Raw genomic sequence first — 15068 nt, 5'->3', positions numbered from 1 at the left:
TAACATAACAATAGAAAATTTTTAAAAAAAAGAGAAAAACTATAAGCCAGATTGAGAAAAAATATTTCCCTAAATATATCTGATGGACTTATTGGAATATATTGATCACTTCTACAGATCAATAAAAAGATAATAATCCAAAAATGCAAAACACATATGACTTCACAAAGTAAGACAAAATAAAAACCAACAAGCACATTTAAAAGAGATTGCCATTGCTAGATATCGGAAAATAGCGAATTCAAACTATGAAATACCACTTGTATTGATAAATACTGAAATCTCATTACCAAATTCTTGAAGAAACAGTACTAAAATCTCATAATTTTTTGGTGTAAGTTACCAATGCAGCAATCACTTTTGAAATCAGGTATTTTTATAAAGTTAAAAATAGATCTGTAATGCAACAATTCTTCTCTTAGACAGTTATCCAAGAAAAACGAAAATTTATGTCCTGAAAGAGAATGCTTTTAGCTGAAGTTCACAAGTTAAAAAAAAAAAGAAACAAACAAACAAAAAAAAACTGTAGCTAAATGCAACCAAATGTAGGATTGTCAATTTTTGAGTTTGGCTAAAAAAGCCAAACACAAAAAAATATACGGTTATATAAAGTCTTTGAACAATAAAGTTCTATGCTGATATAAATCAGCATACTGTTTGAGGGATGCAAATTGCCCTTAAAGTGTTCAAGTGTTCCATCTGGGTTGATAGAAATTTCCATATTTCCATCATGGTTGGTTGAGTTGGTGGTTACACTTGTTTATGCATTTGTCAAAACTTATCAAACAGCATGCTTAAAATGCATTCATTTTAAATTCTGCATAATTTGCAATAAATAAATAATGGACAAACAAATAAAAAATAAACAAAGTAACAATTACTCCTGGGTGACTGGTCTTTTTCTAAAAGAGAGGATTCTGGGTAAGTACATGTAAACTGCTTAGCTTAAAATTCCAGGCATATCACTTCTAGTTAAAACCTTGGCAAAGTTACATAACTTTTCTTCATCTAAATTCTCTTATCATCTCTAGAATGGGATTATTGACTGATTAAAATACATTAAGCACACACAACAAAACCCAGAACATAGTCCAAATAAAGTACATAATAAATATTACTAATTTTTAACTGTCAAACCAAACTGAAAATAAACATAGATCAAAATGCATAGGGTTTTGCCAAAGTACATTTATAACTTCACATATTTGCATTATTAAAAACAGAAAAAGTACTGAAATATATCTTTATACCAGGCAGTTTGAAAAATAATAGCTACATAAGGACAACCCAATACACAGGAAAAATAAAATAATGAATGAATATGTAAAGTTAAAACAGAGACTATGTAAATTAAATTCAAAAACCTTATTTAAAATAAAATAAAAAAACACAAAATTATACTTTAATGCGAGACAAAAGAAAAATATCTAAGACATGGAGTTTTTTTTTTTTTAAAGATTTTATTTATTTATTTGAGAGAGAGAAAGCATGAGCAGAGGGGAGAGGCAGAGGGAGAAGCACAGAGGGAGAGGGAGAAGCAGATTCCCTGCTGAGCAGGGAGCCCAAAGTGGGGCTCCACCCCAGCACCCTGGGATCATGACCTGAGCCGAAGGCAGACGCTCAACCGACTGAGCCACCCAGGTGCCCCATAAGACATGGAGTTTAAAAGGGTTCTATAAAACTATATATATATTTTATAATGCACTTGCTAAAAATTTGTTGTTTTTTTAAATACATGATTTTTTGGGAAAATATAAAAATAAATTGCCTCAGGACTAGAAAAGGTGAATAGCAGATAACTTCCACAAGCTATAATTTGTTTGAGAAGATAAGAAAATCTCAAACTTTCCAAATAATTTTTTTAAATTTATATTACAAATGATCATTTCTGTCTTGTTTTTTTGTGTATATGTGTATTAAAAATCTTAAATAAAATATATATTGAATACTTTTAACAATATATCAGTTGAATCATTCTAAAGAAAGAATCCTTATCCCAGAATTGTGATTTAATATTAGAAAATGTATACTTTAATCATGAGAAATTCTGTAAGCATTTGCCCAAAAAGGGTCAATAGGAGAAATACGATACAACAGATTTCAAAAACACACTATTATTCTAAATAGTATATACATACTTGTAAATAAAAATAGAAATATGATTCATAATGCAATAAAATATATATAAATTTGTTACAGATTTAAAAGTAACCATACAATATTAGAATTCTCAATAAATTTGTGATCACTATTGTAAAATCTCTTTCAAGAAATTTTGGTCAATTCAATAAGACATAAAATATTTGTTAAAGGTAATAATTAGTGAAAAACAGGAGTTAGATTACATTGCATATACTTCTAAATTAGATACACAAAAATAAAATATAGTATACAAAATAAGTATAAAACTAATAATATAATTTAGTGTCCCAACCAGTGAGCATGTCTATGTATCATAAACAAACAGGTAAAACATTTAACAATGTTGTGAAACAAATGTTTTGCAAAACACTTAGTATAATTTATATTGTAATTAAGGCTGTCTTCCAAAATAAATGTATAGCTCATCACAATAATTATAGGATTAATATGTTTATTTATTTAGTTATTTAAGGCGATGGAACTATTGGGTTGATTTTAATGGACGGATTTTGAAATTTTCTAAAACTAAATATAAAAATAATTATATTTAAAGACACCTCTGGGTCATAATTATTAAAATAAAATAAAATGAAAATCAGGTTTAAAGATCCCCTGAGCAGACAAAACCGGTGAAGCCAAGTACTTAGAGTTTATTTCATGAACACGAGAAAAACTTAACTAAGTTAATGTCTTATAAATGGTTCTGATCATCATAAATGAAATTTAAGTCATTTTCCTAAAATGGCATAAGAAAACCACTTTTAGGCAATCCCCTGCCATCTGGAAACCCCCCCGCATTAAGCAATCATTGTAAAGGTTAAACATTTCCTCATTTTAACTTTATAAGCCATACTGTGACCTCATGCCTCTTAGCTTCTTACCTGTTTCAAGTGTGAAGTATCCCTGCTTCTGAACAGTTTCCTACTCAATAAAACATTCATATCAAGTAAAGCCCTCTGAATTTTCTTTTGACATAACAAGTGAAATAAAAATAATAAAAAAATTAATGTAGAATAAAATTGTTTTTCTGAAACAGACATGTGTGTATTTATGTGTGTACACCATAATATACAATAAAAGTAACATTCTCTACAACTGAGAAACAATTTAAAAATCAAGAAAGTGTTCAATTAAAAAGTCAAGTTAGAGTCTTAGCTCATACTACTACATTAGAAAACAAATTTGTAGGAGACTAACAAGTTAAAAAAGTCACAAGATTATATGAAAAATAAACACTTTAATTTACAGGTAAAAACTGATTTTAAGATTGACAAATGTTAAGAACAAAAAGATACTTATAGGAAAATATTAATATGTTTTACCACCTCAAATTTTGTTTGTACTTTAAAATTTGACAAAAGAATTAAAGCATAAACTTTAAAAAATGGAAATGTTTTAATATAATTGAGAAAAGGTTAGTATCTTTCATAAATTAAGAGATTTTAAGAATTCGTGAGAAAACTCTTAAGTTTACAAAAGAAAAAATAGTAAATGGTGTAGATATTTCAGGAACAAATGGAAATGTCTAATACAATATGAAAAATGTCTGCCAGGGCTATTTCAACCCCTTGCAATGGAAGAGTAAATTAGTATACTATTTCAAGATGTCTATTTGTCAGGATGAATCAAGAAACTTATAGAAGATTATATCCTTCAAACTAGTGATTCCTTATCAGGATTATAATTCCTATATCAGGATTATATATCAGGATTATATATTCCTTATCAGGATTATATCAGAATATTATATATTCCTTATCAGGATTATATATTATATAAATAACAGAAACACATATAGGCAAGCGTTAATGGTACAAAAATAGCAAATTTTGTATTATTAACAATAGAAAAGGGGGAAAATGATGAACAATACTGAAGTACTGAATAAAAATTAGGGATTGCTGAACAGTCAAATAAAGATCATACATGAGATCCATTTAGAAACATAAAACATGCTCACAATATATTATGGGTAATCAATATATGAAAATTTAAATAGATTAGCTTAAGCCATTTGCAATTGTCAATATCTGGCTGGTTTTGATCTAAAAATGGTAATATAAAGTTCAATTTAAGAGTATCATGATTTACAGATCCATGCAGAAATTCCAAAATATTTAGAGCTATTTAAAATATAATTATTAGGATATTTCTATGGTTTCAAATTGTTCAAAAATACATTTATTATTTTTACATTAGAAAAAGTAATTTAAAATACATACCCTGTTTCAAAAGTGCACTCATTAATATTGACATCTGCCCTCTCACTCCCTCCTTCACACATACACAAAATACACACACACACATGCACAAACAACATATGCAGAAAACAGAATTCATTGAACAACTCCTATGTGTTCTAAGCTAGGCTATATTTTTTTAGGAAATTCAAAGAGGAACTTAAAAGAGAAGTTACAATTTTAATAATTTACTAGAAAAGATGGAAGCATATATATGCAAAACTTAAAATTAATAATTTAAATTTTACATATTTTCATACAAAAATGGGATATAAAGATATCATCATGGAGAAGTTTCACGGAACTTCAGACTTGAGTTTGTCTCTGAAAAATAGGATTTGGATTAAATAAAGATTTTAAAGATTTCCTAACACAAGATTTTAAAGACTTCCTTAAGAAACTAAGTTAGATAATTTTGGGTCACCTAGGTGGCTCAGTTGGTTAAGTGTCCCTGACTCTTGATTTGGGCTCAGGTTGTGATCTCAGAGTCATGAGATCAAGCTTCGAGTTGGGCTCCATGCTCAGCACAGAGTCTGCCTGTCCCTCTCCCTCTGTTCCTCCCCCTGCTTGTGCTTGCTTGCTTGCTCTCTCTAAAGATAAATAAAATCTTAAAAAAGAAAAAGAAAGAAATTAAGCAAGATAATTTGGACACCTTCATAAAACCCATTCTCTAGTTCACATGCTTTGCCAATGAAGGGTCAAAAGAATCATGGTTTGCTGTGAAAGATGGCATAGTAATTGTGGGCCCTTCAATAAGTAACATAAAATGCAGTCATGAAGCAGCCTCCAGAACCACTCAACCAGGAAATGTTGAGATGCATTCTGCACCAGAAAATAGCAGCTGTCTTAAAAACAGTTTCTTATTGATTAGAGAGTAAGGAAGGCCATTTTTAAGGCTCACTCCCTGAAAACGTTACCATGTTGTTTGTCACTGTGAAAATGTGTATAGTTTGTTCCAGAAAAAACATGTAACAATGGAAGAAAAGTTAAGATTAAGAATCCAGATACTTGCTTTCCTTCTAGCCTCACATCAACAATAAACCTCTTGCATAACACCCATTGGGTCTCCCTACATAAATTCCTGCCTATGGCTGAAAAACCCTATCTATATGCTGAAGACTCCAAAATCTGTATGTTCCTTCTCGATGACTTCCTGAATCACCAGGAACAGCATCTATTTGATATATCCTTAATGACCTCTAATATATCTATCACACATACTCAAAAGACAGCTCTAGATTTATACTACAAACCTATACCCCACACAAATCTTTCCCCCATCTTGGTAAATAGGCGTTGTATCATGGCTCAAGACAAAAATCTAAACGTCCTTTTCTCCATCAGGAGACTGTCAATTTTACCTCCAAAACATATTTTAAATGAATCCATTTCTCTCAATCTTTACTATTAACTTTGAAATCAACCCATTTCCTAAAAGATTTCAATTGCCTCCTGCTGGCTTTCTCCTTTCTTGTACCTAATACTCATTTTCCATATACCATCCATATGGATCTTTTAAATATGAAAATCAGACGATGTGACCATTTTAAAGCATGCAATAGCTTCCAATTGCACTTTGTATAAAATCCAAACAACTTACTCTTGGCTTAGAAAATCCTTTAAAAATTCTGACCTCTACCTCTATCTCTAATCTCACCTCCCACAGGACTTTCTCCTTATTTCTACATTCTAGCACTGTCCATTTTATTGTGTTCTGTAAATTTTGCAAGCTGATTCCTACCTAGAGAGATAGGGTAGTCTCCCCATATCCACGAGGGATATGTTCCAAGATCCCCAGTGGATGCTTGAAACCGCAGATAGTACTGAACCCTATATACACCATATTTTTTTGTATACATATTATACCTATGATGTTTAATTTACAAATTAGGCACAGTAAGAAATTAACAACAATAATAAAATGGAATGATTAAAACAGCATATTGTAATAAAAGTTATGTGAATGTGGTCTCTCTCTTTTTCTCAAAATATTTTATTGCACAGTATGCACCCTTTTTCTTGTGATGATAAAATGCCTTGGTGATGAGATGAAGTGAGGTGAATGATGTAAGGACTCAAAGTAGTGTTAGGCTACTATGGACCTTCTGACAATTCATCAGAAGGAGGATAATCTGCTACCAGACAGCAAATGACTTCGGGTAACTGAAATCACAGAAAGCAAAGCTGTGGATAAGGGGGGAACTACTGTAGTAGAAGTTTCACCAATATCTAGTTCTTCTCTGACTCTAGTCATGTGAAGTTTCACTTCTATGGCCCCCCTTTCAATTGAGCAGGATGTTTGATAAGATCTGGCCAATAAAATGAAAGTAGGAGAGGCATGTCAATTCCAGGCTAAGTTAGTGAAAAGCCTGTGTATGAATCTCTAGTCTTTCTTTTCCTTGCCTTACCAACCATAAAACATGGCACAGCCAAAATATGGTGGGATCTCACTCAGGTGAAGTCTAAACTTGAGATCCTAACAGGCTTGATGAAGTAGAAAACTTGCCATCCCCCATTGAATAAGCACCCTTGAGAAGTAATCTTCTATATGTTAAATAATGGTAAAATTAGCCTTTCTTAACTAATGAATCACTTTAGGGTCTTTGAATGAACTATTATCTTCGCATAAAAAAACTCTTATCATTCAATACTTCACTTCTGGTCATTTAGTTTTTAGTTTAAATAACATCTAATCAGAAATACATATGATGATAACACAATTGAAATTAGACCCATCAACCTGGCATTCTACATAATGCCACTCTTTATAAAATTCTCTCAATATCTTTGATATTTTTCAGGTTCACTTATTTATTTATCTGATTACTCTATGTCTCCCATGAGTTATAATAAAATGACCTCAAGTTTTGTTGGCTGCTTTATCCATCAGATTTTTACTACAGCCTGGGTCATAGCAAGAGATCAAAAATATTTCCTAAACTATCTATCAAATTAGCAATTGTTATTTTTCCTATGTTGTACTGAAGATTCTAACTTTAGGACTTTATTTTTCTGGTACCAAAGTAAGAAAGTCAAAAGGTCAACAATTATCTGCAGGGTCAGGTCAATTAGTTTCTGAAAATCCTATAGAACTGTATCAAGGCTTTTGGAAGAGTTACTATAGTATTTTTCATGTGGATGACTTGAACTCTATTTTTCATAGAAGAAACGTGTATTCTCCCAGAGGTGCTTACATAAGTAACACAGTATAATCATTTTGATATTTGAATAATAATATTGAAAAACAGCCTCTTACAAGCCCCAGCAAGTGTCCCCATAAATAAAGCCATATTACACGTGTAGCTTATGTGCATGATGCCTAAAGGTACCTTAAAGGGGTACTACAAAAAGCATGAAATTGTCGAAAGCTTTCTATTCCTGAAAGCATCCAAGGCAAACATCAGCGATAAAGATCACTTGAGCTATGTTTGTCTGCCTTATGGTGTTAATTAAATGCCAATATTTTTTTCTCTTGAGGAGCTCAGAATTAGATTCATATTCTCCTCTGAGAAAGACAAGATCACAAAGTATGCCTATCACATGGTATAAGGGCTCCCATCCTTATGTGAAATCCCCAGGAGGTATTTTTCATTTACATATTTCTAAACCATTATTTAAGTTTGTAATTTTTTTAAGTATTGTATATACTTTATCCGAGTGGTAAATCTTGCCATTTCATAGAATTTAAAATTGAAGCAGTAAAAATCAGATATCATTTAATGTCATTTGGTCTAATGATAAATCTTAATCTATATTTTTCACTGGCAATAAGACTACCTGTTTATTTATAGAGCCTATACTACACATGTAAAATGAGCTAGGTGCTATGAATGGTAGAAAAGAAGTATAACACATAATGTAAATATTAAAGAAACTTTAAGACCATAAAATCAAATTTAATTGTATAAAGTAATAGGATTCCCATATAAACCAGAATATATCCAAGGATCCTGGGACAGTTTCAGGGATGCCTTTAATAATTACCGAGATTTAAAGGAATGAGAATGGGGATATATATATATATAAGGACCTCCAAGTGATAAGACAAAAGCATCCTAAGTACATAAAAACCAAAAGCCACTTTCCTAAAAGGTGACTTTAGAAATGTCCCAAAATAAGTTAAATATTGTACTGATGTTCCAAAACAATTATGTCAGTTAGAAACTATTAAAATAGCCCAGTTATCTGCACTTCTGCTTCTGGCCAACATGGAGAAACAAAAGCTAGATTACCCTGTCACCCAAGCTCCCCTTTCCCTACCCCCACCAACAAAACAAAACAAAACCCCAAAAATTTAGGGGAAAAAACAGTTTTTAAGACACTAGACATCAAGAAATTGAGGGCAGTGATTCCTGAGAGACAAGAAGAAAAACAAAGTGAGACCTGTGATTACCCCAGATTACTGCCTTGAGAGAATGTCTAGGAAGCAGCACAGCAAGGTAGAATCCAGACAAAGCCATACAGACATTCTGAGTGAAAGTACAGGAAGGTTGAAGCAGCTAGATTTTGCAGGATAGAGCACCTGAGAACTGAATCTGCTCAGTGAGAGAATTCCAACATCTTAAGATGTGAGTATTCAGCATGATACAGAACAATGCATGCATGTGAGGCAATTATCTGAATCCCAGGAAAGACCAAAATAACTAGAAGACCATAAGTAACATTAACACAGAGCTTGGCATAGTGCCTATTCTCACCACCCTGACTAGAAAACTTCATAATTCATATGACATTGGAAAATTCATGTTATGTAGGGTAATCAGAATGGTCTGGCCTCAGTAGCAGGAAGTAATTAACTATGAATCAAACACAATTCTGGTCCCACTTAACATTTTAAAAGTAAGTCCTGAAATAACTAAACTATGTACAAGCAACTTAACTGTGTGCTAAAAAGAAAGCTCCAAAATATAAGGAATCAAAAATATCCACCATCCAAAAAGGTAAAATTAATAGTAGCTAGCATCCAATAAAAAATTACTAGGCAAATAAGGAAACAGGAAATTATGACCCCTGGTGAGAAGAAATAGCAATCAAACTTCACCTGAATTAAAATTAGCAGAAACATTGAAACAGCTAATATAATTGTACTGTGTGTGTTTAAAAGTTAAGCAGAGATAGATAAGATATTTTTTTGAAAAAGAGGCAAATCAGGCTGCTAGAGATAAAAACTATAATGGCTGAGACAAAAAAAATATATTGGAAGAGATTAATTGAAGACTAAATAGATAAAAGGATAAGTGAACTTGAAGACATTGCAATAGAAACTATCAAGAATGGAAAATAGAGGGGGGAAAAGAATAAAAATAAATAAATAAAGTATCAGTGAGATTGGAAAGAACTTCAAATGTACTACTATATGTTTAATTGGAGTCCACAAATGGGAGGAGAAGGGAAAGTGAGAGAAAAATACTTGTATACTGTCAAAACTTATCCAGATACAATAAAAATTATAAACCTGCATATTTAACAAACTCCATGAAACCAAGCACAAAATTACACACATACCCAGGTAAAAAAACTATACTGATAACCAAATTTCTCAAAATCAGTAACAAAGAGAAAATCTTAAAAGAATTAAGAAGGAAAAAAAAATTATATACAGAGAAACAAAGTACAGGATGTTAGTGGATATTTCAAATACAATGCAAGCCATAATTAGTAGCACATCTTTAAAGTGCTAAAGGTACTAAAACAAAATAGCTATCAATCTGGAGTTCCATATCCAACAAAATTTTTGCTTAAAAGTGAAAGCAAATGAACACTCATTCAAATAAACAAAAATTGAAAGAATTTATAAATAGCAGAACCTCAGTTAAAGACCTTCAGGAAGAAGGGAAATTCTGTCAGATGCAGAATTAAGTCTATACAAAGGAACATGATCCTCTGTGTGGATCCACTAAGTTGATTATCATACAGAAATTATTTCAAATGCTAAAAGTTAATTGTAGTTATTGTAGATTTTATAGATATAAAAATAAAATGTCGATAACACAAAGGATGGAGAGTAAGAAGTGGAAGTTTATAATTGTAAAGTGGTATAATATCACCACAAGGTAGACTGTGATAAGTTAAAAATGCACGCTATAAATATTAAAGGAACTGTCAAATAAAAGTGGCATAACTAAGAAGCCAAAAAATAAGATATAGTGGAAAATTAAGAAAATAATAAGTAATTCAAAAAAGGAAAGAAAATGGGAACAAATAATAGATGTAGTAAATAACCAATAACAAGATGAGAGATTTAAAACTAACCATAGGGGCGCCTAGTTGGCTCAGTCGGTAAAGTGTCTGCTTTGGCTTGGGTCATGATCCCAGGGGTGTGGGATCGAGCCCCGCATCGGACTTTCTGCTCAGTGGGGAGCCTGCTTCTCCCTCTCCCTCTGCCTGCTACTCTGCCTGATTGTGCTCTCTCTCTCTCTCTCTCTCTCTGTGTCAAAGAAATAAATAAAAATCTTTATAAAAAAATGAATTAAATAAATAAATAAATAAACCTAACCATATAATCACATTAATTATAAATATTTAAATGTATTACCAATTTAAGACCCAACTATATGTTGCCTGCTAGAAATGTAATCTAAATGTAAGACAAGGCCAGATTAAAATAAAATTAAAGGATGGGAAAAACATGACAAGCTAACATTAATGAAAATAAAGCTGGAATACCTATATTAATACCAGATAAAAACAAAAGTTAGCAGGGATAAAGAAGGTCATTTCATAATGACAATGAGGTCTCACATCAGGAGGGTACAATAGTGCTAAATGCTTATGCAACTAATAATAGAATTTCTAAATTTCAAAACAAAGCTAAAACAACATCAAGAAATTGACACATCTATAATTACACTTGGACATTTTAATATCCCTCTCTCAATAACTGATAGAATTGATAGAAAATCTGTAAAGATATAGAAATACTGTAAATATCAGTCGTCTTAATTGACATTTATAGAACATGCTGACCAACAACATCAGAATGCACACATTCTTTTTAAATACATGCAGAGTATTTTCCAAGATAGAGCATATCCTGGGGCAATAAAAATAAACATATCTTTCAATGGATTTTAAAAGTGGAAGTCATTCTCTAATCACAATGGACTTAAATTAGGAATTAATATAAGTATTTCTGGAAAATTCATAAATATTTGGAAATGAAATAATACACTTTTAATGTTATGTTTAATGAGTTAATAACTCATGGATAAAAGAAAAAATAATAAAGAAGAAAAATTGAGAGTACTTACATCTGATTTAAAAGGAAAACACAACATGTCAATATTTGTGACATGCTGCCAAAGGAATTATTTAGGGGACAATTCATAATGGTTAGAGTCCATCCAGTAGGAATATATCACAATGCTAAATCTCCATGTCCCAGTAACAGTGTTAAAATACATATAGCAAGGGGAGCCTGAGTGGCTCAGTCATTAAGCGTCTGCCTTTGGCTCAGGTCATGATCCCAGGGTCCTGGGATTGAGCTCGAGCCCCATATTGGGCTCTGCTCAGCGGGAAGCCTGCTTCTCCCTCTCCCACTCCCCCTGCTTGTGTTCCCTCTCTTGTTGTGTCTCTCTCTGTCAAATAAATAAAATCTTAAAAAAAAATAAATAAAATACATAAAGCAAATTAAATTGTATAAAAAACAAAGAATAAATGAAATAAATCCATGATTATAATAGGATATTTTAACTTACTTCTTTCAATACCCAATAGAAATATGAAAAAAAAACAAATAAAAATCAGTGAAGTTATATAGGAGATTTAAACAATACCAAATAACAAGCATGACCTAACTGACATATATAGACATTGCACCAAACAATGACAGAATGTGCCTTTGCTTCAAAGCAAAGTATTCAGAAAAATTTACCAGACGTTGTTTTGTAAAGCAAAGCTCAATAGATATATTTTTAAAATTGAATATATTCATCATTTGATTTCATACTACAACGGATATAGGCTAGAAATCAATAAAAAAAGATAACTGCCATTGATCTATTGCTTAGAAAGTAAGCAACACACTCCTAGAATACCTATGCCTCAAAGAAAAAAAGAAAAATATTTCATAGTATTTATATATAAATGTATAATAAATAAATATATATATACTGTGTATGTTATAAATAATATAAATACTTATAAATGTATGACTACTATGAATATATTTTTCTTTTTTTACTTATTTTAATTTTAGGAAACAATTAAGACAAATTGTTTCCCAAAGTTTATTAGATCAGCTCCTTTCTTACATACTTCCTTCAGTACAGTTATTTTACTAATTTGTAGTACTATCAGTGTTGTCATAATTTGCATTCCATCTTGAGTTCTTCCAAAATCTTGATTATCTTTTCTTTTGACTTTCATACTATAAAATTTATCATTTGTTGGGGTACCTGGGTGGCACAGTTGGTTAAGCATACAACTCTTGATTTCAGCTCAAGTCATGATCTCAGGATCGTGAGACAGAGCCCTACACTGGAGCACAGAGTCTGCTTAAGTTTCTCTCTCCCTCTCTCTCTGCCCCCCCCCAAATAAATAAATAAATCCTAAAAATATATATAAAATTTATCATTTGTGGTATATTCTATAGGTTTGAACAAATGCATATAGTCATTCATATATCATCACAGTACTATAGAGATCAACTCCTTTACCCCCCAAATGTCCTCATTTTATCCCTTGTAGACAATAAATTCTCCTACCTCAAACCTTGGCAACCACTGATACATATCTTATAGTTTCACTCTTTACACAATGCTACTTAACCTAAAAACAAAAAGAAAAACACATGATACATAGCTGTTTTTTTTCATTTGACTTCTTTCAATTAGTAAAATGTGCTTAAGATTCATGGATGTCACATGACTCATTAGTACATTTCTTTTTATCACTGAGTGGTATTCCACTGCAATGATGTACATAAAATGTTTATGCATTTACCTGTTAAAGGACATTCAGGTTGTTTCCAGTTTTGGGTGATGATAAATAAAGTTTCTGTAAATTTCAAAGTACATACATTTTCAATTCACTTAGATAAATAAGAGTGGATTATGTGATAAATGCATGTTTAACTTTAAACAGATTTTTAATGTGTCTGTAAAATTTTGTTCCAATGAGAGTTAGACTTGCTCTACATCCTCATCACCATTTGAAATTGACAATCATTTTTTAAGACATTATTTTTTAGACTACTTAATAGGTTCACAGCAAAATTGAGAGGAAGGTACAGAGATTTCCCATATAACCTACACTCCCACAGCCTCTCTCACTATCAACATCCCCCAGCACAGTGGTACATTTACTACAGCTAATTAATCTATACTGGCACATCATAATCACCCAAAGTCCATAGTTTACTTTAGGGTTCACCCTTGGTGTTGCACATTCTGCGGGTTTGCACAAATGTATGATGACATGTATCCACCATTATAATATCTACAAGATAGAGTATTCTAAAAGATAGATATTTTTATTCGAATTTTACAGATGAGTAAACTGAGAAGTGATGGAAAGAGACAGGCAAAGAATATACTTATCAAAGTTGTATGTATGTGGATAGTGTCATTAACTGTATGTGATATAATGTTAGGGATAGCACTGAAGATATCCAGACCCATAGATGTCTTTCACTCACAGTGTGAGTCCTGAAATTTCACTTTCAGAGTGCGATACACTTCCGCTTAAAACCTGATCTTAAGGAAAATTAAAACCTTCCCAAAATGAGTGATGTTCCAGCTTTCTAAGATGAATATGTATAAGATACATTTTATAAGACAATTTTGAAAATAACAACAACAGCAAAAACCACAATGGATTAAGACATCAGAATTAGTTGTGTAGGGGTGAAGTAATGAACACAACAAATTTCTAGACTTCACTTTTGCCTGTGGCCAAAAATAATTGTAGTGTTATTATTAATTTTCTTGTATGCAAAGAATAAATCTGATTCATTCCAGAATTCAGGGACTTGAATTAATTGTTGATGTAGTCTATATAATTGCTGGGTAAACACAAAAATAGAAAACATAAGGCTCATTGTATGTGAACATGAGCTACCAATAAAGAAAAGGCTCTGGTTCAATATTCTGCTTCATATTTTAAAATAATTCATCAAAGACATTAAAAAGAGTAGAAACCCTATCAAATAGATTGGGAAATAAATTTAAATTATACACAAAATAAGACAGAATGTAAATTTCTTGAGGGAAGGGATTATGATTGACTTGTTCACTTCTGTTTATTCCAGTATTTCCTGTGTTTAGAACAGTGTCAAGTATATGTAACCATGAGATGAACAATGTACTAATATGGCCCTAGATACTGTGATTATTCTCCAACATGCTGCCACTTGCAAGCTATGCTGTTTTTGTTGAGTCTGATGATAATACCAATCTCACTGGATTGTGATAAAGACTGATGGATGTATATTAAATATTCACTACAGGATCTGATACATTATGAGCACAATTATTTTTAATTTAGGAATGTTTTTTAAAAAATTAAAATTTATATTATTAGAAGCATGTATTTAAACCCCAAATGCTTTGATTTTTTGCATTACCGCTTCAGGTTGTTGAGAAGAGTTCTCAATATTATTAGTCTGCTTTTACAGAGAAGACTAAGTAAATATTTATTAAATCTCTATGTGCAAGCAACGATCCTTAGCCAATATGGTCTTGATAA

Source organism: Zalophus californianus, chromosome 14, assembly GCF_009762305.2.
Source record: "Zalophus californianus isolate mZalCal1 chromosome 14, mZalCal1.pri.v2, whole genome shotgun sequence".
In the NCBI taxonomy this organism is placed as follows: Eukaryota; Metazoa; Chordata; class Mammalia; order Carnivora; family Otariidae; genus Zalophus; species Zalophus californianus.
Note: the sequence above shows the minus strand (reverse complement) of the source record.